General features: G+C 47.2%; 1 protein-coding gene across 2 annotated transcripts in view; it reads right to left on the reverse strand.

Moving 5' to 3' along the window:
- Positions 1-26465, reverse strand: part of WDR89 (WD repeat domain 89) — a 220944-nt gene that overhangs the window by 20937 nt on the left and 173542 nt on the right. Inside the window, exon 1 of one of the 2 annotated variants that reach the window (XM_085626203.1) lies at positions 2199-2453. The exons of the other annotated variant lie outside the window; for it this stretch is intronic. The gene's annotated coding sequence lies outside the window, so the exon portion shown is untranslated. Of the gene's footprint in view, positions 1-2198; positions 2454-26465 lie in introns of those variants that run through there. 2 annotated transcript variants of the gene reach the window in all.

The following is a 26465-nucleotide window of genomic DNA, read 5'->3' on the forward strand; positions in this document are numbered from 1 at the left end:
TGCTGAGCTGTTAAGTTTGTGCTTTTTTAAAGGTACATAACACTGGCCCCTTAACTAAAGGGGCTGCAGGGGCTAGTGTTACGATCCTAACTATTTTCACTGCCCCATCAAGATGCAATTCCATGGCTCTCTGGTTACAGTCACAGACATCTGCAGTGCATTAAGTAATATAGGTTTCATAAAGTACATAGTGAATTTCCCACTGACTGACTTGCATTTAGTTTACATATAAACTGATTGTTATTTAATTTGACAGTACCGGAAGGTGAAAGACCGGAAAAAGTTACATAATATTTTGGTTTTCTAGCCACGCCTTTGAACCCGTCCCCACTGTGCACAGCATCACAGTTCCCTTACTTTTTAGGTCGAGCCTAGCAGCGTGCATGCGCTGCTCTGCGAAATACGATGTAGTCTCTCTGTGGACTTAGGCCACGCCCACCACTTGAAATTGGCTCCTTGTAGTGCCCCTCATAAAATCTTCATCTTCTATGGTTGCATTGTTGTGTTTGTCCCCCATTTTGGCTCTTTGTTTCCGTCCTGGCGACTGACCCAGTTACATGGATCAGGTCACTTTTCACCAAATATGCGCGTTTGGTGCACTACTTTTTGTTTTGCTTCAGCTCACTTGCCGTCCCTACACCACTAACCGCGTGTTGCGGTCCTTCATGCTTTTGTTGGAACCCCCGTCAGGGAGCATCTGCGGAATTAACGAGAGAAAGCCACTTTGCAATCCTGTACACATTTCTTTTTTGGGAACTTTATATAGCGCAAACTCAACCCAAAGGTATCAGAAAGCTTAGCATGAGCATCAGTTGCATTACAGTCACAGGCACTACAGATCCCCAAGTATTGCAACTGTCAGTCAGCGCCATCTCCGAACGGGCTATGAAGGCCCCCAACCCCCCGCCCTCCCTGAATGGAAACACGCAACGTGTGAATGCTGTTGTATCCTGAATCAATACATAAACTGGCAGTACATTACGAATCACACACATCTATGGAAAAATCCATAGGGATTTACTGTCAAATGAAAATAATGAGCAGGCAATCTCTGCCTTTAATTCTCGGGGAGAATATGTGGGTAATGGCCAGAACTGCTGATAGTACAACTGGGGAGCCCTGTGGGTCTTCAGTGAGCAAAGCAGAGGCACCGATGATTGTTTAAAGTCCTGTACATGGCTTTAAGCGGCCCGGGTCCAGTCGGTGCTCAGCACCAGCAGATGTTAAAAAAATGTGCCGAGACAAGTCTCTATCGGGCTCTCCATTTTTACCCTCAGGGTGAAAAAAAAAAACACACAAAAACGTAACTCTGCAATGTCACCATCTGTCATTGCTTTTGATGTAACTTCAAAGAAACTCATTTTTTCAGTTTTATATAGCGCAAACTTGGAGCACTTTACATGAGCACCAGTTACATTATACAAGGACATGTTCATGTTTTGAATCACAGGATGCTGAGCCAATGTAAGGCTCGAACCTGCTGGACAGAAAATAAAATGCTAGCGCTCAAGAGAAAGTGGGAGGGAGGAAGCAAAAAACCCCTCATGAAGCTCCAAGCAAAAGCATGGCTGTCACAGAACAACGAGAACGTAAGCATTTTCGATATAATATAAAGCGAATTCATAGTTGTTGCTTTTGTACCTTATGCAATTTACAACCATTGAGAAAGCTAATAGTGCTGGCTTGTTGCAGGTGTAATGTCACTTGTTGTGTTATATATCTGGATGAATGGACAGAAGCAGCAAAATACCAGTGGGGCAGCACACTATGCGAAGTACAGATTTTTAGCATAGGTGTTTTAAGCCACGCCCCTATGTGAGTCCCCCGTCCTCTCCCAGTTTTTTCCATCCCACTTAAAGATCCCAAAGGCAAGACCTATTAGCTATGCCAATGCATGTTTTAATGCACGACCGCTGAGTAATGGTCAATTAACACCTGACAAACGTTTGCCGGATGTGCGGAAGTACATCACAAACAGCGCCAGCGCAGTTCGCAGGGCAGCTCAGCCCCGTGGTGGAGGCTGACCCAATGAGGCAGTGACGACGATGAAACTTTAGGTATAAATAAACAGGAGGGAAAGGACAGTAGTAACGGATGACGAAAATTGAGACCGGCTGGCACTCGGCGATCAGCCGCACCACTCAGCTGCTTCAGAGTAAAAGCCTGCCTTAACAAGCAATTGGAAAATGTTTACTCACCAGTCATTAGTCTGTTTACTAGGTACACCCACGGCACCGAGAGGCCTCGAACCTGAAGTCGGTGTTATTTATCGGTTTTGGTATAACTTCATCACCTATTTATCGACTCTTTTATGGAACTCTTCTAAGCACACATGGCTGTTTGTACGTCTCATAGTATAAACACAGTTGAAGGCGACGACGCGTAATCACGCAGAGCTTTTCTCGTAGCCCCGCCTAGAAATGGGCAGACCAAAGCAAGAGCACACAGAGCAGCGATGGAGGAGCTGTAAGCTGGGTGAACAGCGTGCACCAGGCTCTTTATTAGGTCTCGCCTGACCCAGCGCATGCGCTGGTCTGGCGAGACTTATTGAGAGGGCTCCAAAAAGTGCTACCAGGCCAGCCTAGAGCTACAGTGCATGTGCGCGCGCGCCACTTTTACCGCGATTACTTTCACTTTAGCGGCCGCAAGGCCGGTTTGATCGCGATCACTTTCACTTTTGCGGCCCCACGGCCGCTTGGCATAGCCAATAGGTCTCGCTTTTGGGACCTTATAAGTGTTTAGTTATGCAACTGTTGCATGGCTAAACACTTATAAGGTCCCAAAGGCGAGACCTATTGGCTATGCCAATGCTTGTTTATTGAGAGGGAGGGTCTGCGTTGGAAACAAGCAGCATGTCTTCCCTTCACTTTGGAAGTGTCATCAGGGGCACCAAACAAAGCCTGGACAAAGAATAAAATGAAAGAGCAGCATAGCAATACTTAGAAAAGGACGGTTTAGTTCCACTCAAAAAAGCATGTTGATGGAAAATGTTGTTCTAGGCGCATAAAATTGCTACACATATTTAGGTCAAGCCTGCAGCGCAGTTGTCTAGTAGCGAAAGACAGTGTGGGCTTTTCAAAAGCACAGAGGTGCTGGCAGCCTGCAGTTGATTACCATTTATTGGCACTTTTTTGACTGCTTCCTCTTCAGTGACTTTCCCTGTCCATTTTGTAGCCGTCCCTCCCCTGTAGTATTGTCAATTTACTTATGCCCATCCACTGTTCACTCTTTGGGATCTACTTTTTATTTATTTATTTAAGCACTCCATGAGATTGCATGTGTTTTCCAGCGATCACCCTAGTGTACTCATATATGCCTCTCTCTCTCTCACCCAAGTAGTTCTCCCCCCACGGTCCACATTGTTCTCTCTCACAGGTTTACTTACCTACCCTGCGCTCCACATTGCTCTCTCACCCCGCCGCCCCACACCCCCAATCCATGACCTCTGAGTTGCTTCCCCCCACCCGCTCCGTTCTTGTTGCTTCCTGTCTCTGACTGCTTCCCAGACAATTGTGTTTTTTCTTTCATTTTATTTATCGGTCCAACACATATAGGTAAAGAAAAAGGCTCCGGTCTCATTTTGTAGGTGTGCACGCGCAGAGGTGTCAGCGTAATAAGCTTTTTAAAATTATTTTTTTTTTAGTTCTGCTGCAAAGGCATCAGGGATGTTGTACAGCATCTCCCAAAAACCATAGGCAAACCCAGTATGTTATGTAAATTTGTAGAGTGTGGCTAATCACCCGTGAGGGTATCCAAGTGCTGAGTAGGGCAGGCTTGAGGTGGAGATTATGCCTGTTTCATCTGGAAGAGCAATGTCTTGCCTGGGAAGCAGATCAAAGGTGCCTGGTGGGTTGGTAGAAGTGGAGGCAGTGGTTGCGGTAAGCTGGACCACTGTTGTGGAGAGCTTTTTAGGCATGGGTGAGTAGCTTGAACTTACATCTTTCCTGGACTGGGAGCTCGTAGAGATAGTTTGAGATGTTTTTGTTTTGCGATATGTTCAGGATGAATCTGACGGCGTTCTGGGTGGTTTGGAATTCGTCGTAGGACATGGGCTGGGATTCCGATGTAGAGGACGTTTCTGTAATCAAGTCTACTTGTGATAGGAGCCTGGGTGACCGTTCATCTAGAGTTCAGTAGGATACACTTGAAAGTCTTGTGTAGCATTCGCAGTATGTGGAAGCCTGACGAGGAGACATCGTTGATCTGTCTGCTCATGAAGAGGTTGGTGTCCAGGATGATCCCGAGGATCTTGGTGTGGTCCACTGGGCTGGGTGAAGGCCAAGTTTGGAGGGCCACCTAGAGGCATCCCATGGGGAGTGGTTTTGCCAAAGATTAGGACTTCAGTTTTGTCTTTGTTGAGCTGGAGGCAGTTGTTTTTCACCCAAGCAGTGATGTTGCACATGCAGTTGGTTAAGTTTGCTTTGGAGGTGCTGGTTGAGTCAGTAATGGTTGCTTCAGAAGCAACTAAGTGGCTGATGCTGGTGAAAATGGAACGCCCCCAGAGTTGATACAAAACCTCCTCAACTGCTGATAACCTTTCTGGGCCACCTGAAGAGCCAGAGAATAGGCTGTGGCTTTTACTGATTTAAGATGCTGCAAAACTGCTTTTCATTTGTCTCCGAAGAGATGCACCCAGTCAAAAAGTCATATCCATAAGTGCAGCTTGTACACCCACAAAAAGCAGGACACTCTCAGCACAACATGCCTGTTGCCCTAACCAGTTATTCAGCTGTGTTCATTCTGGGTCTTATGATGTGTCCTGATGCATCTTGACCATCACAGATCACTTCGCTTTAGTGGTCCTTGTAATGTTCCAGTAGGTTGGGTATCACCACCATGTCCGATAAAGCTTGAAGTGAGGAATGCAGCACTTAGGAAACGATGTGCTAGGCTTCCTGCTGAAAAGGACTTCTTCCCAAGAGCCTCTACCTTCTTGGCTAGGTTTTGCTTGCCACATAAAGCTACATGAACCACAAAGCTTTCTGGTGGGGGTGGACTGACTGGAATGTCTGATCTCCCGGTGCCAGCCTTCATCTAAATGCTACAGATGTATTTACTGAGGGGGGGTTGATGTGCCCCATGCATCTTTGATCTTCTCCATTAGATCTTTGTTGAAAAGCAAAAGTGGCTATGCTGATGAAGTGGGGGAACTGTAGGAGAGTCAAAATGTTAGCCTTCAGCTCCACCGACGTAAGGGGCAGTTCAACAGCCCGCTACCTGTTTTAAAACTGAATAGAACAATGTCATCTCCACAAGAGCCAAGGTGGGTCTGATAGTGGGCCTATGTCAATATCCGAGGAGGTGCCCAGGCCGCTGGCATTTTTGAAGTGCCAGGTTGTCAGTTGTCTCCACAGAATGAAGTCTGAATATGTGATCACCTCTGTCATCCGAGTCTTGGGGTTGTGCATCTGGCAACTATAGAAATTCCGAATCAGGGCCAGAAAGCTTGTACATTCTCTGCAATTATGCTTGATGTGACCCATTTATACCAGTCCAGAATTCCTCTTCTTCTACTGTTCTCTGAGCCTCTCTTCTTGAATGACGGACCTTAACTAGGACTTTCGGGGCCTCCTGCAGAGCATTTGTTGTCTGCTGAGGCAGCTGCAGAGATGGTGGCGGTAGCACCAGGACTGACATTGATATCAGCACAGGAAGCTCAGGTGCCAGACTCTGTGCCAGTATGACGTTAATCAGCATCAGAAAGTTCCAAATTGAATGACTGGGATGCTTGCAGCTGAGGAGAACCAGCAGGAGCCGGAAAGTGGTCATACATGGTCCCACGTGGCAATACGATGCCCCAGAAGGGGCCCAAGCATGGCAGAGCATGTCCCACACCATAGAAAAAAAGGTACGAGATCCATTCCCGACGTCAGAATCCCTGGGTAGTTCAGCACTAAGATTGCTAGCCGAATCATTTGCAGTGGAGCCAGGAAAGGCTCTGGGGCAGATGTTGGCATTGGTCATCCCAGAGGAGGCTCCTGAGGTTGGGTGATAACCATCTAATCTGGCTCTGTAGATGTAGATTCAGCCCCAGGCAGGATATGCTGAGGTGAATTACCCTGAGATATCTTGGGGTTTCAGTTCACTTCTTCTTGTGTATTTTTTTGTTCTCTCTCAAGACTATGTTGATGGAGAACAAAATGTGACCTCAACATGGCCCGAGAATGCCATCAAGTGCGACGGTCATCCCAGGCATGAGCCATGAACAGCTTAGCCTCACTTAACACTCTTCATGCAGGTCTGTGGTGGACATTTGTCGCTGGTGCAACAGGCCTTGAATCTGGACTTTCAGGCGTGATATCCCTAATGCACTACACTAAAAGTCTAAAAGCAACATTTTGAAGAGAAGATTCAGGAGCTCCAGATCCATGTTGAAAGACGTGGAAAAAAGGAACTGACATAAGGATCCACAGTTGACATCTCCATTGCCTTGCTTCCAGCATTGTGATAGGGCTAGCACTACTTACTGATGTGGGAGGGCTATGTCAGGTTCATGGATCCAGCCTTGCGCCGGGGATATTCAACAAGTGAAGAGTCTGCGCATAGAAGTATCCATCAGAAAGGCTCACCTCTCCTTGTCATCTGTTACCATTACCCCCATCTTATCTTTGACTTCTTGCACTCCTATCCAACATGATTTTCACTTTCAGCTGAGATGCTAGATACATAGCAATGTACTAGTCAGAGGAACAGTATTTCTCTTTTGTTCTTAGGAGAGCATTTTCTGCTCTTTGCAGTTCTAAAGGTTGTACCTGATATCCAAGAGCCAAAACTCTATGCCAGATTTTATTCAAACAGGTACACTTATATTCAGCTTCTAATGTAGCCAGTTGGAGCTCCAGTCTCACCCTGGTGTTTGCCCTAGCCAGCTTCAAGTACTCAGTTGTCAAAACCCCTCAAATCAACCGTGAGTATGTCCCAAGTGTGGTTGCCGATACCTCTCGTGTGTCACTGCTATGAAGTTGCTAATTCCATTCTTGGTCTGCTCACACACATCTGGTTTATGGAGAGGTACTTGTTTAGTCTCTGTTGGGACGGAAAAGTTCCTTGCATGGTGACGGATGCCCTGCCTTTAGTACCGCAGCTACAATAAGGTCTGGATCCCTGGTGATGATTTTATTTTGTCATGCGTGAACACGAATCATGCAGACATAGGCCTGTCTCTTGGTCTGTGGTCTTGTTGGATTAGGAGAGGCACCCAAAGTGCTAATCTCGTTGTGGAGAAAGGCTACTGCTTTTGCCAGGAGTTAAGTAGCCTGAGCGCAGAGGTGCCAGCATACCAAATCCGATGAGAACAAATGAACAGGCCTTTTTACCTGTGTCACTGGAGTGAGGCCGTCAGGCTCAGTCATGTAAAGTTCAGCTGCTGTTTTCTTAACTCTCCACTGGTTCATATCAAATCAGTATGTAGCACTGTGCAACTAGTGTTGTTGCATGCATGTGCTGTGTGTATGTGTGCCTGTGAATGGTACAATACATGGAAGGATCTGGGTTCCATTTTGGGAGATCCAGGGCTGACTGGAGGAGACGGAGGAGCTAGAGGAATCCCCCAAGGCAAATTTGTGGATTGCTGCATTCCTGTGAGTTGGGTGGGACACAGTGGAGGGAGAAGAACCAGGTTCTTCAGTACACTTCATAGTGTGCTCTCTTATTTAGGGAGAGGTCACTGAAAAGGGCCAGGGCTCATCTAAGAAAGAAAATGGGTCTGATAAAAGGATTATAAAGAGTAGTACTGGGGCCCTGGGGTAACGTCTTATGCACATTTCTCTGTGGCTGACATCAAGGTTTGATCCTCTAGTCACTCCTGTGGCCTGTGTTGTGGGGCGATCCAATTTATAGTCGTCCTTGGTGTGACAAACTGCTTTCTGGAGGTAGGGCAGGACAGAAGAGTGTGCACTTAAAAAAGAAATAGACTCCCATCATAAGCTTCAAAGACGCAGACCGTAAACCCCATTTGGTGTCTGAAAATGGACTAGAAGGGAAGTTTGAGGTCCCCAAAATTGTCAAGCTGTCAGTCGAAGTGTCTATTGAGGAGGAGAAGTTCTACAAGACTTCTGTCTGTGACCAGGGCTGGGGGCTAAGGTCTGCTAGTCTCCAGGCTGGGTGAGGAGACATCACCCAGGGTAATCCAAGACCAAATGCCCCTGGCGCCTGGACATCCAGTGCCTGCCTGCTTGTGAAGACAGTTTGCTATGAAAGGAAGAGGATAGATCTTGGAGGGAGCAAGTTCCAGTGGGGGATCCAGGCAAATGCATCCCTGCAGCGAGGTGTGCGGATATGTCTGCTGCACCAATTGGGTCGTCCCAAGTGTGCAGATACAAGTCAGGTCCCATATGCAAATGGGGGTTGCTGTTCAATTAGCCTTGGTTGCACCAATCAGGCTGTCCCCTGTGTGCAGAGTGAAGTAGTCAACCCTGTATGCCGGAGGGAGCCGACTTGAAGATTGCATGACTGCCGTGCTAACTCTTCAAGTCGCCACCTGTGTGCGGAGTAAGGTCGGTGGGGTCCCTGAAGAACAAGGAATATTGCCTGGTTCCACCGTCATCGAGAGGAGAGGAACCCATGGTGACCTGTGTGGGCCAAACCATTGGGAAGGATCAGAGGAACCTACAGTCTAACTGGAGGAAGCACCATGGACCACCAGCAGCTGCTCCTGCAGAGCTGTAAGTACTACTCACCAGCTGCAACTGCTGCAGCCCTCCCAAACATCTGAGAGTGACCGAATCGCAGGGACTCCGGTAGCACAACTCCTGCAGGAGTGGGTAAGATTGAATGCAGGGCGGTACGACTCCTGGGGGTCTTTTTCTGCTGCACAGTGCTTCAGGCATCGAAATTCTTTTGGAAGAGTTGGAGTGGGACTACTGAGACTAGTAGTGGGGCTTAACCTGAATGTCTCCTGGGGGCGTGGCTTGCCGAGCTGCGGAATGGCCGCGACCTAAGCGAGCTCCGCCGGCCGGAATCTAATCCTGAAACTAATCCTGAACTTTCGGGCGCGCTGAGACCGCCGAGATCTGCGGAGACGGCAGCGCATGGAGCGAGGCACCAGCAGGTGAAATCTTGGAGGCCGGGAGGCTTTGACGGTGGAGATACGGCCCTGCGACGGCCGCGCCGTTGTGGGAGGCTGCCGCTGCCGTGACCTGGAGGCGGCGATACGTAAATTGAGGCCGGGGCGCCCGCGTGGCGGAAGGCCCGGCGTCTCTGACGGGCAGCTAGATCGGGGCCTGACACCGAGCTGCGGCGACGGATGGGAGGCGGCGGATGCCGCGGATGCCCGATCGAGCTGTGGTGCGGAGTGGAAGACTTACGGAGGCCACTGATCGGCGCTCAAGACGGTATGCGCTTGGAGTGGGGGAGATGAGCAGAAAACGTGGCTGAACAGCCGCACTGTGGAGGAAGGGACCGTGTGCGCTCTCTCCCCACTGCTCGGGTGAGTCTAGCCGAGGTGCTGCCATCCGCGTGGGCCCGCTAATTGACGGGCTGGCATGGCGAGCGGCCGCAACTACTGAGGAGCGATATCTGGGGGAAACGAACACTGGCGGATGACCTTGGCGAGCTGCTGGCGTGCGACGGTGGAGAGGACATGTGAGGCTGGGTCGTGGGCCTGCACCGAAGCGCTCGTGGCATTGTGCGGAGGTGAGCTGTGCCCCGCGGGCGAGCGGAGTGTCGTGTGGCCGGGGGCATTGTGAAGACACCTGCCTGAGAGCGACGCTGCTAGACCTGAGAAGCTATAACCGAGCTGCGGAGAGAGGGAGGCAGAAGCGGTGGGCAGCCCGCGGACTACCGGCGTATGAGAGGGAGCTGTGGCTCTGACCCCAGGGCACGGCCGGACGACGACCACGCCAACTTCGGTTCTGAAACTGACCGGCACCTACTTGTGAGTTTGCTGCGGGAAGCGCAGGGCCTTGCACTTTGGCTGGGAGGGCCGCACCCTGTCTGGTGGTCCAAGCGCGGTCTCCTCGGCGGCTGCCATGGGGAAACACGACGCCAAACAGTCGAAGATTAACTTTGACAACAAGCGGCCGACGCGGCAGGTGGACGCAGGAGCTGAGGTGCAGGCGGAGAGCAGGCCCAACCAGGTGGTGGAAGATCAAGGGGAGGATTTGAGGACCCTAATGCTGGAGATGAGATCCAGCCTCCGCAACATCGACACTAAGCTGGACACCCTGACATCATAGCTCGAGTCTGTCAAGACGCAAGTTAGCACCCACGAAATGCGTCTGGACTCATTGGACGGACGAGCTGCGGACTTCCATGAGTTTCAGGTCGAGACCAAGGAACAGCTTTTACACATGGATAGGCTGCTGAGCGTCATAAGGGCAAAGAATGATGATTTGGAGGCTCGCTCGCGCCGAAGCAACCTCCGCGTCACGGGGATCCCGGAGACGACTGCCATCTCCAAAATGGAGACGTACGTCACCGACCTGCTACACGAGCTGTTTGACCCACACTTATCAGCGGTCTTTGTAGTGGAGAGGGCACATAGGTCGCTGGGCCAAAGGCCGCCAGTTGGGGCACCTCCGAGGCCCATTATTGCTAAACTCCTTAACTACCAGGACAGAGACACTATCCTTAGACTTGCGAGAGAGAGAGGAAAGATCACGCACCAGGGAAATGCGATATCATTTTACCCAGACTTTACTCCAGCAGTACAAGCGGCGCGAAGGGAGTTCGCACCAGCCAAGAGACTCCTCCTTCAGGCGCAGATCCCGTATTCGTTGCTGTACCCGGCGAAGCTCAAGGTGTCGTTTGAAGGCACCACACACTTCTTTGCGGAGGCCAAGGAGGCGATGAAGTTTGCCAAACATGTGGGCCGAAAGAAGCAAAAACGACAGACGGGGGGAGCGGAGGCTGAGGCTGGAAACCTGAGTGACAATGACTGATATGGGTATCGTATTTATGAGAAGTACTTTAACTGCCGCTGCCGTTTGGTAACAGTTCTACCGATGGTTTGTGAACATCAGCTCCCTATCCTATAAATTCCCGCCGCGCTGCCATGCACCCTTATCTTGTAAATATGATCTCGAGCGGGCCGGGTTGCCTGCAGATCTTCTGGCCGCCCTGTTCTCACCGGGGTGAGAAGCTGGCTTAGGCACGTCCCCATGGGAAGGTTCCCGATTATGTTGGAGGTTCTTGACTCTAGGGTGGGCAATACACGACCTGTTTGGGGGGTTGGAGTGGGTGGGGGGCGGATGTTGGGATGTTTTTGTTTAGTATCTGGTTCCAGCTTATATGTAATTTGCTCTGTGGTCGCTAGAGTGCATAGAATTGTGAAGAATACTGGGTGTATCGTTAGGCTACCGACATGACCCAAAAGTTACCTAACGTCTTAAGCTGTGTGACGTGGAATGTGCAGGGTCTGAATGACTGTAGAAAGGCCAGGTTAGTGCATGCCTTTTTGGTCCGTCCCAATGTAGACATCTGCCTTCTCCAGGAGACGCATCTGGGTTCCCCCTCGTCTCCCCGACTACGACATGCCCGCTGGGGCCATGTATACTCTGCTACGTACTCCACTTATGCCCGAGGGGTGGCCATTCTAGTTCGTCGTGGGTTGGATTGGCGGGAAGAACTTGCGCACTGTGACCCTGAGGGTAGATATGTCTTAGTCCGGGGTCTCTTATGTGGCCTACTGGTGTCAATTGTGGTCGTATACGGCCCGAATGTAGACTCCCCTGGGTTCTTTCAGGATGTATGGGCGAGGGTGAGGGCGACTGGATGCACCACCGTTCATTGGGGGGGAGATTTTAATGCAGTATTAAATGATGATCTGGATAGACGGGGTGCCGTCCGCAGCCTACACCCTGCGGCGGGTGCTGCCCTGGGGGCGATAGTTGAGGAGGAGGGCCTGGTGGATGTGTGGAGAGCTAGACATGGTGAGCTGAGAGAGGGTACATGCATCACTGACCGCCGGTGCGCCTGGTCCCGCTTGGACTATTGGCTACTATCTAGAGACGCGGCTCTGTGGACAGTGGAGGCCGAACATATGACGCGCTCGCTCTCAGACCATGCGCCCTGCCTGTTGCAATTGTCACTGCCCGGCGTGCCCCCACGGGGCTTTTCATGGCATCTGCCGCGACATGCACTGCTAGACGAGGCGTTTAAGGAGGAGATACGGGAGGACATTATTGACTATTTTGCGCTAAATGCTGGATCGGTGGACACGGAGGCATCCCTATGGGAGGCCTTTAAAGTGGTGATTCGTGGAAAGTGTATTGCGCGTCAGGCCGGGGTACTGAAAGCTATAAGGGGTACGCTCACATCGCTGGAAGCGGACATTAAAGATCTGGAGAGCCGCTTCTACGCTGCGAACACCCCAGACATCCTGGATTTACTGAAGGCTAAGTTATTAGAGTATGATGCGGAGGCACAGCGGGAGGTTAAGTTTTTGGGTAAACATGCAGAGGCCAGGAGATACGGGGAGGGAGATAGGCCGGGGCGCACCCTGGCGAATATGATAAGGCCGTCCAGGGCTGCGACATTTGTCCATGAACTTCGCTCAAAAACCGGAGACACGATCAGAGGCCAAGAGGACATACTACACGCCTTCTCGGGCTTTTACACCGACTTGTACACTACCACCCAGGGGGGATGCCCGGAAGGGCTAGACTCGTTCCTTGACTCCATAGCACTGGTCTGGTTTAATAATAAACATAGAGAATATATGGATCTCCGGATAACCGCCGCAGATGTGGCCCAGGTGATCAAAAGCTTGCCCCTTGACAAGGCCCCTGGCCCTGACGGCCTGACTACGGCCTTTTACAAGGCATACGCGGAGGAACTGGCTCCCCGGCTGTTGGCGGTGTATGAGGAGGCGTTACAGGTGGGAATGCTTCCCAAAACAATGCGCAAAGCGTCAATTATTACCCTGTTAAAACCGGACAAACCAAAAGACGAGATGGACTCTTACAGACCTCTATCCTTAATTAATGTGGATGTAAAAATACTGGCCAAATTACTTGCTAATAGAATACAACCAATGCTACCCCTGATAGCTTTGCCGGACCAATCGGGGTTTATCCCAGGGCGGTCCACGTCTCATAATCTCCGTACGATTTTTTCCATACTGCATTACTTGCATCCAGATGTGCACGCTGCGGTGGTATTCTTGGATGCCACCAAAGCTTTCGATACTCTGGAATGGCCATATCTGTTCGCAATACTGACTCGTATAGGTTTTAGTCCGCTCCTAATCAGCAAAATCCGCCTACTTTACACTATGCCTTGTGCCAGAGTTAGGGTGAATGGTATGATATCAGACCCGTTTCCGATTTCGCGTGGTACACGCCAGGGATGCCCGCTGTCCCCGCTCCTCTTCGCCATTGCGATGGAGCCGCTAGCGGCTCGCATTCGGCAACACCACACGGCACGTGGAATTGGGTTCAGCGCGCGCAGCCTGTTGATATCGCTCTATGCGGACGACGTAACACTCTATCTCACTAAGCCCGAGGTAAACCTGGACGTAGTGCTGCGTGAATTCATCCGATTTGGAGGGCTTGCCGGTATAACGATCAATTGGTCCAAATCGGTGGTCTTCCCCTTGACGGAGAGTACCCCGAGGATGCATTCGGAATACCCCTTACGGTGGGAGATGGATGCTGTTAAGTATCTAGGCATCTGGGTGAGTCGAGTGCCTCAGGACATTTGGACTCTTAATTTTGGGCGGGCGGTCGCGTGGCTGGAGGAAAGGATAAAGATATGGATGAGGCTGCCCCTGTCACTAACAGGCAGGATAGCTCTGGTCAAAATGGTGGTTTTGCCTAAATTTTTGTACTTATTTGCGAATATACCAATCCCTTTGACGTCGCAGTTTTTCGTCACACTCCGGTCGCACTTGATCGAACTGGTGTGGGCTGGTGGCCAGGCGCGCGCGTCCTGGGACGTGCTGACTTTACCGTTGGTGCAGGGTGGGCTGGGAGCGCCAGATATGCGCTTATATGCCATGTGCGCACAGGCGCAGTTCCTGCACTATTGGGTGCATCCGACGCCCTTCCAGCCGCATGTGGCTGTGGAGCAGGACACTGTTGCTCCGATCCCGCTGAGAGTGGCAATTTGTGCGAAGGCGCGCCGCCCCCGAGGAGACGTGGACACTGCGGAGATGCTGCGCTGGGTCTGGGTGGAACTTAGACGCAGAGCGGGTGTGCCACTCCTGTATGCCCCGTCATTGTCCCTGGAGCGCAACCCGCTCTTGCCTTGTATTGGAGATGGAATTAGCCCGCCTCTACTGCGTAGGATGCACCTGCATACATTTGCGGATCTATTTCCGGATAATACCTTCATACAGCCGCCGGTGGCAGCGGAGGGGCAGGCGGTGCATTTTTCTGAGTTGTTTCTCTACCACAAACTGCGGGAGACATGCCGGGCGTTGAGCGAGGACTTTCCGGAGGCCCCCCAGGTGTTCCAGGCGCTGGAGGGTGTGGTGGGTTCCCCGTCCCCTCGGAGATTAGTCACCAGACTCTATAGATCCATGCAGACTGAGGCGCCGGTGGTGCAGCCTCAGTCCTTCCAGCAATGGAACGAGGAGCTGGACTCTCCCTTGTCGGAGGAGCAGTGGACCTTCTGCTGTGGACAGCTAGCTGAGCTCTCCCCAAACTATAAACTGAGGCTCATACATTTCAAATATTTGCATAGATTCTACAGAACACCGATTGCCTTAAATAGAATGGGCTTGAGGGAGGGGGTGGGTTGTTGGAGATGCGGAGGTGAACCTGCCTCGTTTTTGCATATGGCATGGTCCTGCCCCAGGCTTCAGGCATTTTGGTCCCGGGTGTTTGTGATAGCAAATCAGATGTTGGGACGCACTGATGCTCCTTCCCCCGAGGTGGGGATACTGGGATATGTCAAGAACACGCCGCCTAAAGAACGTAAACTGCATGCCATGCTTCTACTATTTGCTAAACGACAGGTGGCGATCCACTGGGGTAGGAGCCGGGTGCCCTCGGTGAACGGATGGCTGGCAGACGTAACTTATGGTCATGGGCAGTTGAGCGTATTCTGGGACTTGATGCCATCCACCTCCTGCCCGCGAGACATCTGGGAACCATTTGTGAGATGGGCTCAGGAGCAACGTGAGAAAGAGGCTGCACTGGATGAATGAGTGTGGGAGGTCTGGGGTGGGCCCCGTGGGCGTGGCAGGGGGAGGGGGTGGTTCGCCGGGGAGAGAGGGGAGGCACTCTGGGCGGTTATTCTGATTAGCAGTCGCCCAGTTGGGCATGGCGGGGTCCGGGCCCGACAATGTGTACTACTGGATGGGCGAATTGGCGGGTCTGATCTGGCCCTGCGTGGATGGGTTCTTACCGTGAATTGTCGAACATGATGTTAGGAGCACCCAAAGCTATGGATGTATATAAATGACTGCATTGGCATGTACCACATATGTAATCAGGATGTAATATTGCTGGATTGTGTTGTTGGTTAATGTTTGTAACGTTGTGTCAATTTCAATAAAGCTTTCAAAAAAAAAAAAACCTGAATTTCTCTTATAATGAATAGGGAATATCCACCACCATTAGTGAGAAAGTGGCACTCAGCGACCGGCCTATCAAATACTAGAGTCCCAACCTCCGGGAACTGGGTGTTTTTTTAGTGCATGTTATATTTTACTTTTTGTTTGTGTATAATACTCCTTTTTCATAAAAGTATTTGACTGGAAAATTATTTATTGCTGCAATTGAAGGTAGTTTGAGTTGTGAGACTATTCACTCCCCTGCATCCAAATTCCACTGAGAAACCTTGAACTGCTCGACCCATGCTACTACTGAAGTCAAGTGCTGAAGGGGTACTTGAACCAGTTTGATCAGGACTCATAGTAAATCTGGCCCTGGAAGATCAGGAGCAAACAGCTTCAATTCCCATGGTCGGGCCGAGTGGTTCTGCTTTTCCCGTGGCCCTCTAAAAGTGTTCTTTAAAGTGTACTTGAGGCAGTGGTAGACAGTGCATAGATCGTCTGACTAGTGCATGATCAGCAAGGGCAATATAAGCTACTGAGGTGCTGTTGACTTGCTCGGACAGCTTAGTCCCTGCCAAAAAGTGCAATTTGTCTCATCTTTGTTGCTTTGTCTCCAAGCATCCAAGAGCCCCACGTCAATTCCTGGTGCTGTCCATAACAATGTTGAGGTCAGTCCCCCACAAGAGATTCCCCTTTTAGGTATGTGAATGCTTCTGAAATAGCAAACTTGCGTGGAAAGCAATGTATGATGTGCCCAATCTGCATGTGACTCTCTCATGCCCCTCCCTTGTCTTAGGTCTCTCAACTGTGGTACCTAGCCCAAGGGAGAAAAATCCCTTCCATGTTCAGATCACCCATCCTAACTGAGCAATAACAAGTATAAGCCAAGAAAGCTGGCATCAATGAGAGGAAAGTTACATTCTTTGCCCCACCTTGATATAGTAGTGTCATCGACCAAATCCAAAACAATGTACCAGAGAAGATTCACATTTATTAAACCCTCGCTAAGTCTTCCTCAGGATGGCAATGACCAACTTGATTCTTCAATTGACCCAGTAGAATACACAGGGTAGCGTCTTTGACCGCCATGCTGCCGCCAGAGCCCTAGTCTTTCTCTGACTCACCCAGGAGCCCTGTCTGACTTCTTGGCAGATGCAGCTAGTGCCGCAAATGCTACTGTTTTGTCTTTAACGGCAGTCGCCTTGGCCAACTTTCAATCCTCTGGCCTCTTCATGATCACCCTGTGGGATGTTGGTGAGGGTGCCTTTGTTGTTTGAGGATTTTGACGCCAACTTTGGTTGTTGGTTCTTGTTCTCGTCTCAGCCACCAGTGTCTAGTGCCCCTGGAAAACACTCATTGTGTAAGTGGAGGTGCTCACAGTCTTGAGGATGGGCTCAGTTGCGCTGGATGCAGAGGCCCTCCTAGCATCAGAGGCTCCGATTGTTTTCATTCATATCTACTTGGGGCTATTTCAGAGGGAGGGGCTGCAGTGACTGGTGCAGTTTCAGCACTCTGAGCTCAGTCTTCTCTCATCATGTGATAGGTGTTATGTCAGTCTGGATCTCCTCTACACAGGCCAGCGGAGCTCCCCAAGTCCCAAGCACATCGAAGACCTGTTGCGGTAAGGGTGCGACTAGTGGAGCAGTGGTCAGGGTTTCATTAGTGCCAACTGCAAAAATCTTGTTCAAAATTGTCATTTGTATGACGGAGAGCAAAGGCCTCGGATGACGTTTTTCACAGCTCTGTAGCAGTAGGCTTGGTCCTACCACTAGGAGGCCTGGTCATGGATGCCACAGCACCCCTACCTGGCACGATGGCAGCATCCAAGCCTGTGTTGTCACAGTCATCTCTCTCTTCAGCATGTAGGAGAGCCAGGACAAGTAAAAATATTTAAAATATAATGGAAAGCTCTATTCAATATTGTGATCCAGTGTTTATTTCATAAAAATTGAACAGATCAAGGGTGATTCTTAGGAAATCAGAATCACTGGACCAAAACATGGGCATAATACAGCTAACACGTGTTTCGCCCCCTTTTGGCATGCAAGCTTAGGGCTTTTTCAAGGCTGGCAGAGTATTGAGAAAAAACAGAGTAGATGTACATTGTCAAAATGATCAAGCAATAGTAGTGCCTGTGGAAATTGAAGGCATTTCCAGATTAAATAATCCACTTTGCAATAAAAGCATAAAACCCAAGAGGAAAATCTAAATGTAAAATATAAAATAGAAGAATCAAACACACAGAAAGAAAAAGAAGAGGCCAGTGGCCACAAGAACGAACATTTCGTACCAATTAGGAAAAACATTGACAACGGCATTGCAAATATGGAACAGTACAAAGTAGTAAGGATATGCAAATTGAGATTATCCAGACCTTGAAGCGTGTATATATATATATATATATATATATATGGCATGATTATAACAAAACAATAGTTTACCATATGTCACATATAGAAATACGTAGCCATATTGGCATTATTAACATATGTATATTTGTATTAGGAAAATATATAGTATGATTATAAAACAACAACAATTTTTCATATGTGAGGTATAGAAATATATAACCATCGTGGTATTGTTGACAGTATATGTATATGCATAGGCAGCAAATCTCAGTGAGACATATAAGAACCGTGATCGGTAATACAAAAGTGATCGGCATTAAATGTGAAATATTACGTAATATACATACGTCAATCCGTCCATCATAGGAGAAGTAATGATACAATATGTAAAAGAAAAAAAAGGTAAAACTGATTTCAAGGATAATACTTTGTCATCAACAGATGGTTTTCAGACAGGGTGGGGGCTCCATTCGTCATGTGTCAGCCTTGGTCCCTAATATAGATTTGAGTGTTCTGTTCCTTAATATTAAGGAGACAGTGAAGGCAATTTCAGCTTTAAGAAAAATCATGTCAGGGCGCCAATCCTTAGGTGAGGATGCATTAAGCCAAGTTTTGCAGCCTCAGTAGTTTACTCACTGTGCGTGAAAAAGTTGTGAATCAGTAAGGTATTAAAACACCCAAGAGAGTTATCACCGTGTAAGATCAAGCGGTGATCATCACCCATGATAACTTGTATTGTTCGGGTGGGCACTTACCGTAGTTAATTAGTCAGACGTACATAATAAAGGAAATAATAATGCGTCTGAGACTGCTGCAAAGAAAATAATCATTTAATCTAATCATCAGAGGTTCAGTTTTGCAGAATCTTATTACTGCTTTAAGTATGTGAGCGTATTGACCTGGTACCTGTAAATTATTAGCAGGGTGTTGCCATAGAGCTGTGTCGGCCATGTAGATCAGAAAATCTGAAAACATAAGAATGCGAAAGATTTTGAGTGGGGGGTATTTCGCAGGGCCACTAATTGCGAGATGCATCATCTAGACGGTGTCCTTATCTCCGATTGGCCCAAGGATAGGTTTGCTAGCGGTCGGTATGGGCAGGTGGCTACACTGCTCTCATCGATTGAAGGTGGCAAACTGAAAGTGCTAAATTTCTGGGTTATGAATACAGACCAGTAGGGCGGCACAGTCTTGGTGCCATATTGGGAGAGGGAAAAAGCCGTGCCAGCCTGGTAAGGATGCACATCAAATATTCCATCAACAGAGAAATGCGAACTGTATCTTACCCTGTCAAAGTTTTCAATAAACAGAATATATTAAAAAAAAATTCCATCAACTGAAACTCAGAGTGTGGTAGTGATAACGGGTCAGTGAATCAAAATGGGCTAGCGTGTGGGTGTACTATATGATCACACTAATTAGGTAAACCAGGAAGTAGCTGCTAGAGATTCAGCTAGAGTTATCTGCAGATCATATAATATAGCGTGAGAAGTCCTAATCGGTATGTAGTAAGGGGTATCTCAAAGTACAAGATGGATCTATGATGGTTCAAGTCCAATGTAGCAAATCTCATAAATAGCTATGCTCAGTATGCAAAGGTATGTATTTCAGAGAGAAATTATAATACAGTGTACCATGGGGCATAAAGAAATAGAAGCACTGGTTACATAATGATACGATTAGGCTTAGGTCTCTCCACAAGGAGTAGCGGGGTGAAAAACAGACACATGCTTGGTCAGCCTTTGCTGCGGCAGATCACTTAGAACCCATCTATCCAGTATTGAATTTCTGCATCCTTGTTAAGTCGACTTATGACTACTATATTATTGGATTAGTTCAATCTCCATTTGGCGAAGTTTGAGTTCACGATTTCCGCCACATCGATTTCTGTGAATGATTTTGATACCCAGAAAGGTGAACAAATTCTTGTGGGGATGGACTTCATGAAAATGGTCAGTAAGTGGGTAGCCCATGGAGAATTTGCATATATTCCTATAATGCTCTTGAATTCCGGTGCGTAGAGGCCGAATGGTGCTCCCAATATAGAGTCGATTACAGACACAAAGGATGACATAAATCACAAACTTACATAAATCTGTTCTGTTATTGAAATGGGTGGTCCTATTTGCATCCAAATTTGTGTGGTTTTATTCAGGCCCAAATTGCATACATGGCAGTTGTTACATGTGTGGAAGCCAGCTAGTCTACCCAGAAAAGTGGTGGTACTTTTCCTTTTATCAAAAACTCTGATTTACATACTAGTTGTTATAGGTTCGGTGCTCTCCGGAAACTCATTTCCGGATAGTCTTGAACCTTGTCCTTGATATTACGTATACTTTTGAGCAGGTGCAAATGGCGTTTTAATGTTCTGATTTTGTGGTGGCCATTATGGTAATCACTAATAAAGCGTATTTTATCACCTTCTTGTGCAGTTGTAGGTGGTTTAATACGGAGTGTAATAGATCTGTCAATTCGGGACATTGCACTCATTGTTGACTTGAGCTGTTGCGTTTTCTGTCCTCTGTTGTGAAGGCGTGTTATTAGTTTGTGTCCTTTCTCCAAAAATACAGTATCCTTGCTACAGTTCTGTTTGATCCTCAAGAATTCACATTTCGGTATGTTACAGATATTGTGTTTTGGGTGACAGCTGTCTGCCCGAGGAACGGAATTAACTGATTTTTTTAATGAATTATTTTGCTGTGAAGTTGTTCATTCCATATGTAAAGTGTAAGAGCTAATACATTGACCTCTGATTGTGAAAAGTAGTGAGTGGTTTTGATATTCCAGTGGTTGGCGTCCAGTTGGTCCAGAAATTGCTGCAGAAGATCAGCTTCTGCATGCCATTTGCAGAGGATGTCGTCTATGTAACGTCCCCAGTAGACAATGTGTGTAGTAAAATCAGAAAAGCATGAGTCCCAGAGCCAGAATCTTTCCACGTGACTCATGAAGATACATGCATAGGGTGGCGCAAATTTTGCACCCATCGCAGTTCCACGTTTTGTCTCTAGAACTTGTGATTCTGATCTCCTAAGAATCCCTTGATCTGTTGAATTTTGGCGAAATAAACACCGGATCACTACATTGAATGAAGCTTTCCAATATATTATAAATATTTTTACTTGTCCTGGCTCTCTTACATGTCTATGAACTCAATGGGTAAGGGGTTCCTCATTCCGAAGGGCAAGTGACAACTAATACATCCTCATTACATAGGCTGGGCTAATATTCAGAATACTTCTCCCCTTGATCTCTTTCTTCTGGTCTGCCCATTCGTGGGCTCCTGCAATGCCCTTTTATTGTCCACCTCCTATGTGGCCCCACTTGTTCACGACCCTCCCCAAGGCTTAACAGCAGGTTGCCATGTGAAAATGTCCGGTGTCTTCGATGCTCGACAGGATGGCAGATGTACCCTCATCGTCCTCCTCACTGACTCACCTGATCATTTTAAGGCCAGTAATCCAGGGCAGCATTCTGTTCTGCAGTCTTACAAAGCCTGTGGAATTGATTCAGGGTCCCACGACTGCTCAGTTATCCATCCTGATATGCTTTTAAGATTTATCCTCTCCAATGTCAGTTTAGATGCAACCCTTTATTGACAGATTATTAAGATATCTTATCTTGATTTTAAATACCCACTTCGACCTTCAGACATTGGTGCTCAGTGGAGTGAAAAGCCAGTGTGCAGATATTCAGTGTTTTCTGTTTTATCCCACTATCCTTTCTCTTTTTTTACTGTCGGCAAGCATATTCTTATTGTGTGTAGTTAGTGGTGAATGCAGTTAGGGCTGGAAGAGTGCATCACCTCCTGTTGGATCTAAAGTACAAGGTTAGTGCCTTCTGACACCAGCAGCCTAAGAAATCTCCCACTGTAATACTTTTTTCTTTGAGAAATGTCTGCTTTAGAGAGCCAGACATCACAAATTCACATATTCAAGCCTTAGACCTCACTGTTTCATGATAGAACATGGGAATAGTGTAGTGCAAAAGTGATTGTGCATTGCAATAGGGGGCCTTTAAGTAGCAGGCTTCCTTCAATATTGCTGTTTTTTCCGTACATTAACATAGATGTCACACTGAGGTCAGCAGCACCGATGTTCCCACTGGATCCCTCAGAATGGCATTCAATAGTATTTGCAAAAGCTTTCCCTACACTTTCGTGCAATCTAAACTTATATACTTGGAAATTCAATGTATGAAGTTGTGCTGGCAGTGTGGAAAAGGACATTAAAAAACCCCCAAATATAAAATAATTGCAGATGACCTCGTGCTAGTTAGTCGAACCCCCATTGGCCTTCAACCTCTACTAGACACAACCAGTAGATATTCAGCAAACAATGGTTTAATCATCAACCATGACAAAACAAAGGTAATGAGCATTCATCCAAGAAAGAAAACCTCTAACTTCCCCTGGCACCTGGCTAACTCAACAAAAGAAGTAGTCGACCAATACAAATACTTCGGAGTATTAATAGACAAGAGAGACACACTTAACTCACAAAAAGATGTTATCAAAAGAAGAGGCAACTCTATTGCGGCAGCAATGAAATCTATCAAACATAAAACTACTGGCCCAAATCTTACTCCACTTTTACAAGTCTGGCAAACAAAGCTCATTCCAGCGATCACTTATGGGAGTGAGTGCCTGAGGGGAAGAGATGCGGCCATATTAGACAGCACTGTCTCTAGAGCTGCCAGAATGATTTTTTATCTACCTAAGTATGTTTCACCTGCCCAAATAAGGTTAGAATTTGGCCTACAAGGCCAAGAATTAGCCCGCAAAGGAGCTTATGTCAAGAACGGGTACAGGATCAAAAGGGCCGAAGCAGGAACATTGAATTCCTACCTATGGAACGAAATACATCGAAAGAGGGACTGCGCAGCAATGCGCTATTTGACAGCATCAAAGGAGCGTCTGGGACTGGAGGATCTCTGGGTGGCCTCAGGGTCCTACCATTGTTTTAAACAAATTGTAAACAAGACAGTGAAAAAACTATCCCTATTAGAAGACAAGGCGGCACTCACAGAAAGAGCCCACGGATGGTTGGTTGTGCAAACTATGTCAAGTCCTCTCCGCAATCTTACCTAGGCACAGGTTTCAGTAGGAGGAAGAAAGAAAAATATCTTCATCTCCGAATGAGCATTTTACCATCATAGCCGCACCTCCCCTCTTGGAAACGATCGCCGAGTCAGACAACATACCGTTTATGTGAGGGAGCCAATGAAAGTGTATTATACCTTATTGATAACTGCACCATTGATGTTAGCATAATGCACGGATGTTTCACAAAATGTTATTTTTAATTAGTCTTAAATCATGAACTTTGCTGCTATAACTTTTCTTTTATGAGAAATTGTAAAGGTTTTAATTGACCAGACAATAAACTATTACTTACCTACCAAATATAAAAGGGTGCAGGACAAGAGAAATGTTTACATACACTTTTTGTTCAATTTAGATAAAACAAAAGCGGTAAAGTCTTCGAAAACATTACACTAACTATAGAGCAAAAGACAGAGGAGCTCACTAGGTGAAATATCCCGCTACAAAAACTGCAGGCTGCAGAAGGGTCAGACACTTAATGTTTTCTTCTCTATCCAGAGCACTCCTTGAAGTAACTTGTAAATGGCGTGCAGTTTAGCAAGACCAATCAAAATACATTAACACTGAATGCATGCAGTTTCCAGAAACAATTGACAGCAAAGGAACAAGGCACTGCCTAAAGTAGGCAAGCCGCACAAATCAGTTGAACCCTGCCTCCTACATAAGTATCAGGAATAGTGTGACAATCCTGGTAACACAAAACAGGAGCCAGAAATGGCATGTAGATGGACACTCAGCTGAAAGGAAATACATTTGCACCATGTTATAGTTTGCCACTTGGTACATTCCATCCTCCCCCCTTCCACCCTTCACACTGGTAATGCTTAGAATGTTGACATGAAGGCAGCTTTGGAATGTTGACAGGTTGCCTTCACTGCGTGTACCTTTTGCCAGCAAGCTGAGGGTGCAGTTATCCTTGATACCAAATAAAGGATTTTACTCTTACCTGCGTGATGAACTTTACTTCATTTTGGCGACGAGGGAAAATGGAGCTGTGACAGGGACAGCGCTGCATCCTTCCCTGTGAAGATTACACCTTGCTGGCATTTGGAGGTTTTCGATATGTCCTTCTACGAGTGAGGCTTTCCTTGAATGGATTCGTCTTTATTATCTCTGATGGTGAGATGAAATTTGCTGTGGCGTTGACATATTGACGTGTAAGGTGTCGATTTCTTGCCCCCCGTGACTTATCCAGGGTTTAAGTTCATCTATCTGGAGAGTGGGGGGTGAGGCTGAGGGGTGAAATCTACTCTGGAGCCTGCCCTTAAAAGTGATCCCTGCGAAGTCTGTTCAGGGAGTCAATTCATCTTTAAGGGGCTGCCGCTGCTAGGTGCCCCTCAGAGGACATCCTTACGCTTTGTTGTGCCCCACGGAGGGATATTGTTCTGCTGGAAGGTCTCTGCTGGGTTTGGTGGCAGCAGGAAGTCGGTTGTGTGCGCTCCACCTGCATTGTGGTTCCTTGCGTCTCCTCATTAAACCTGTTTTCCAGTGCGTCTTCTGCCTCCCACAACGCGCATTTGAAGTGTAGCGGATGAGATGCAGTGAGGTGGTGTTTCCATATCCCGGGCATTCTCGCAACAGTGGAGCTTCTCGCAACAGTGGAGCTGTGTTCCGTACGAGCGCATCACGTGTAGGGGCCTCGGAGGGAGAAAAGTGTTCAAGATCGACTGAGAATCAACGGTTTCAAAGGCACGGAACAGTCTCCAGCTGCAATCGTACTTCGACGGACATTTTCGTTCTCGTCAGGATTTTACCAGAGGAGGTGTTATCCGGTGTTTCCTGTGTTGTTGTTTTTTTGGTTTTTTTTGCTCATGAATACAGCTGCAGGAAGTGTATGCTCCTGCCTCGCTGGGGGAACTATGGGAGATTGTCATTAAACACAAAAATAGGACTAGAATTTTGTGTGAGGAGAGGAGAGCGAGTGAAAATTGCGTTCCTCTTGGGTTATATTGTTGTAGTGGTAAGTTGTATATTATCCAAAGTAGGAAGGTATTGTGAAGGATTAAGTAATTAGTTGTTTAATCAATTTTTAATTGGCTCTACTCTTTCTCAGTCTACACTATTTACGTTCTACTGTCCTTACCTTGGTACTTTATCTTGCTCTTCCTTCATCTGCGTTGGTAACTCTTGTCTAGCTTTTGTCTAGTAGTTAGTTCAGTATTGTACACACTCCTCACTATGGCAGGTGCAGGAATGAGTCAACCGCCCCCATTTTTAAATGAGCTACGGGAGCCGGAGATTCCTTGGAAAAGATGGGAAGGAATTTTCAAGTCTTATCTGGGGGCGGGAATTTTTCAAACATAAGGAAGCAACATATACTGTTACATAATCTTGGTATACATGGTAGGAAAGTTTTCGAGGACATAACTGGTAGACTAGTGGAAGATGAACATCATAACGATGATGAAGGGGTGGATGTCTATGAATATACTTTACGAAAACTAGAGGCGCATTTCAAAGTTCAAATAAATGTGGTTCTTGAGAGGCACACATTTTTCAAAAGAATTCAAAGGAGTGAGGAGAAGGTTTCCTCTTACGTTGCTGTGTTGAGGGGTATGGCGGCCACTTGTGAGTTTGGGGCGCTTACGGACTCTCTTATTAGAGACCAATTAGTAAGATGCACTAATGATGTGAAGGTCCAGGAGGAATTACTTACAAGAAATCCAGACCTAGAGGAGGCCATTAGTATAGCAAAAGGTCTGGAACACACGGCACTATGTATGAGAGAAATGAAAGTTTCAGAGGAGGTTAAGGAAAAGTCTGTACTTAAAGATTCTTCTAGTGCGGAGGCAGTCTGCAAAGTTGAAAATAAAAATAGGGAGGTCCCTAGCAATAAAATGGAAGGCCTGAAATGTTTTAGGTGTGGAAACCACAATTACTTGGCTAACAATTGGTGATGTCCAGCCAGTAATGTTATATGTAGGAAGTGCAACAAAAAAGGACATTTTTCTAAAGTGTGCAATGTAAGTAGTACTAAGGTTCATGTGGTTGAACACAATGTGGTTGATGAAGGGGAGAAAAAGAGTTTTATCTTTCAGATAGAGGATGAGAGCAAGGAAGAAAAAACACAGTATCCCACATGTAAGATTAGTCTAGATGGGGAAAAATTCAAGGTTTATGCAGACTCGTGCTCTCCTTTTACCCTGGTGGATAAGAACATGTTCAATGAGAAATTTTCAAAACACAACATCAAGTTAGAGACAGCTGATATTGCTCCCTCGGGTTACAATAGAGTTCCCATCCCGTTGGAAGAAATGGTAAGAATGAGAATTTCTTTCAAAAACAGGCACACGGTGGGGAAGGTATATGTAACCAGGAAGGGCTCAAGTCTATTAGGGTGGAAACATCAGAAGGAATTGGGAATTAAGCTCAACCCCAATAACCATGAGCAAGTACTTCTTATTGATCCCCCAGTGGTTGGGGCCAATCTGGTAAAAGAATTTCCTGAAGTTTTTAATGAAAATTTGGGGGTACTTAAAAATTACATGCATAAAATTGAACTCAAGGATGGAGCTACACCAGTGGTGCACAAAACACATTCGATCCCCTTATTGATGAAAGAACCTTTAAG

This window comes from Triturus cristatus, chromosome 9 (assembly GCF_964204655.1).
Source record: "Triturus cristatus chromosome 9, aTriCri1.1, whole genome shotgun sequence".
Taxonomy (NCBI): Eukaryota; Metazoa; Chordata; class Amphibia; order Caudata; family Salamandridae; genus Triturus; species Triturus cristatus.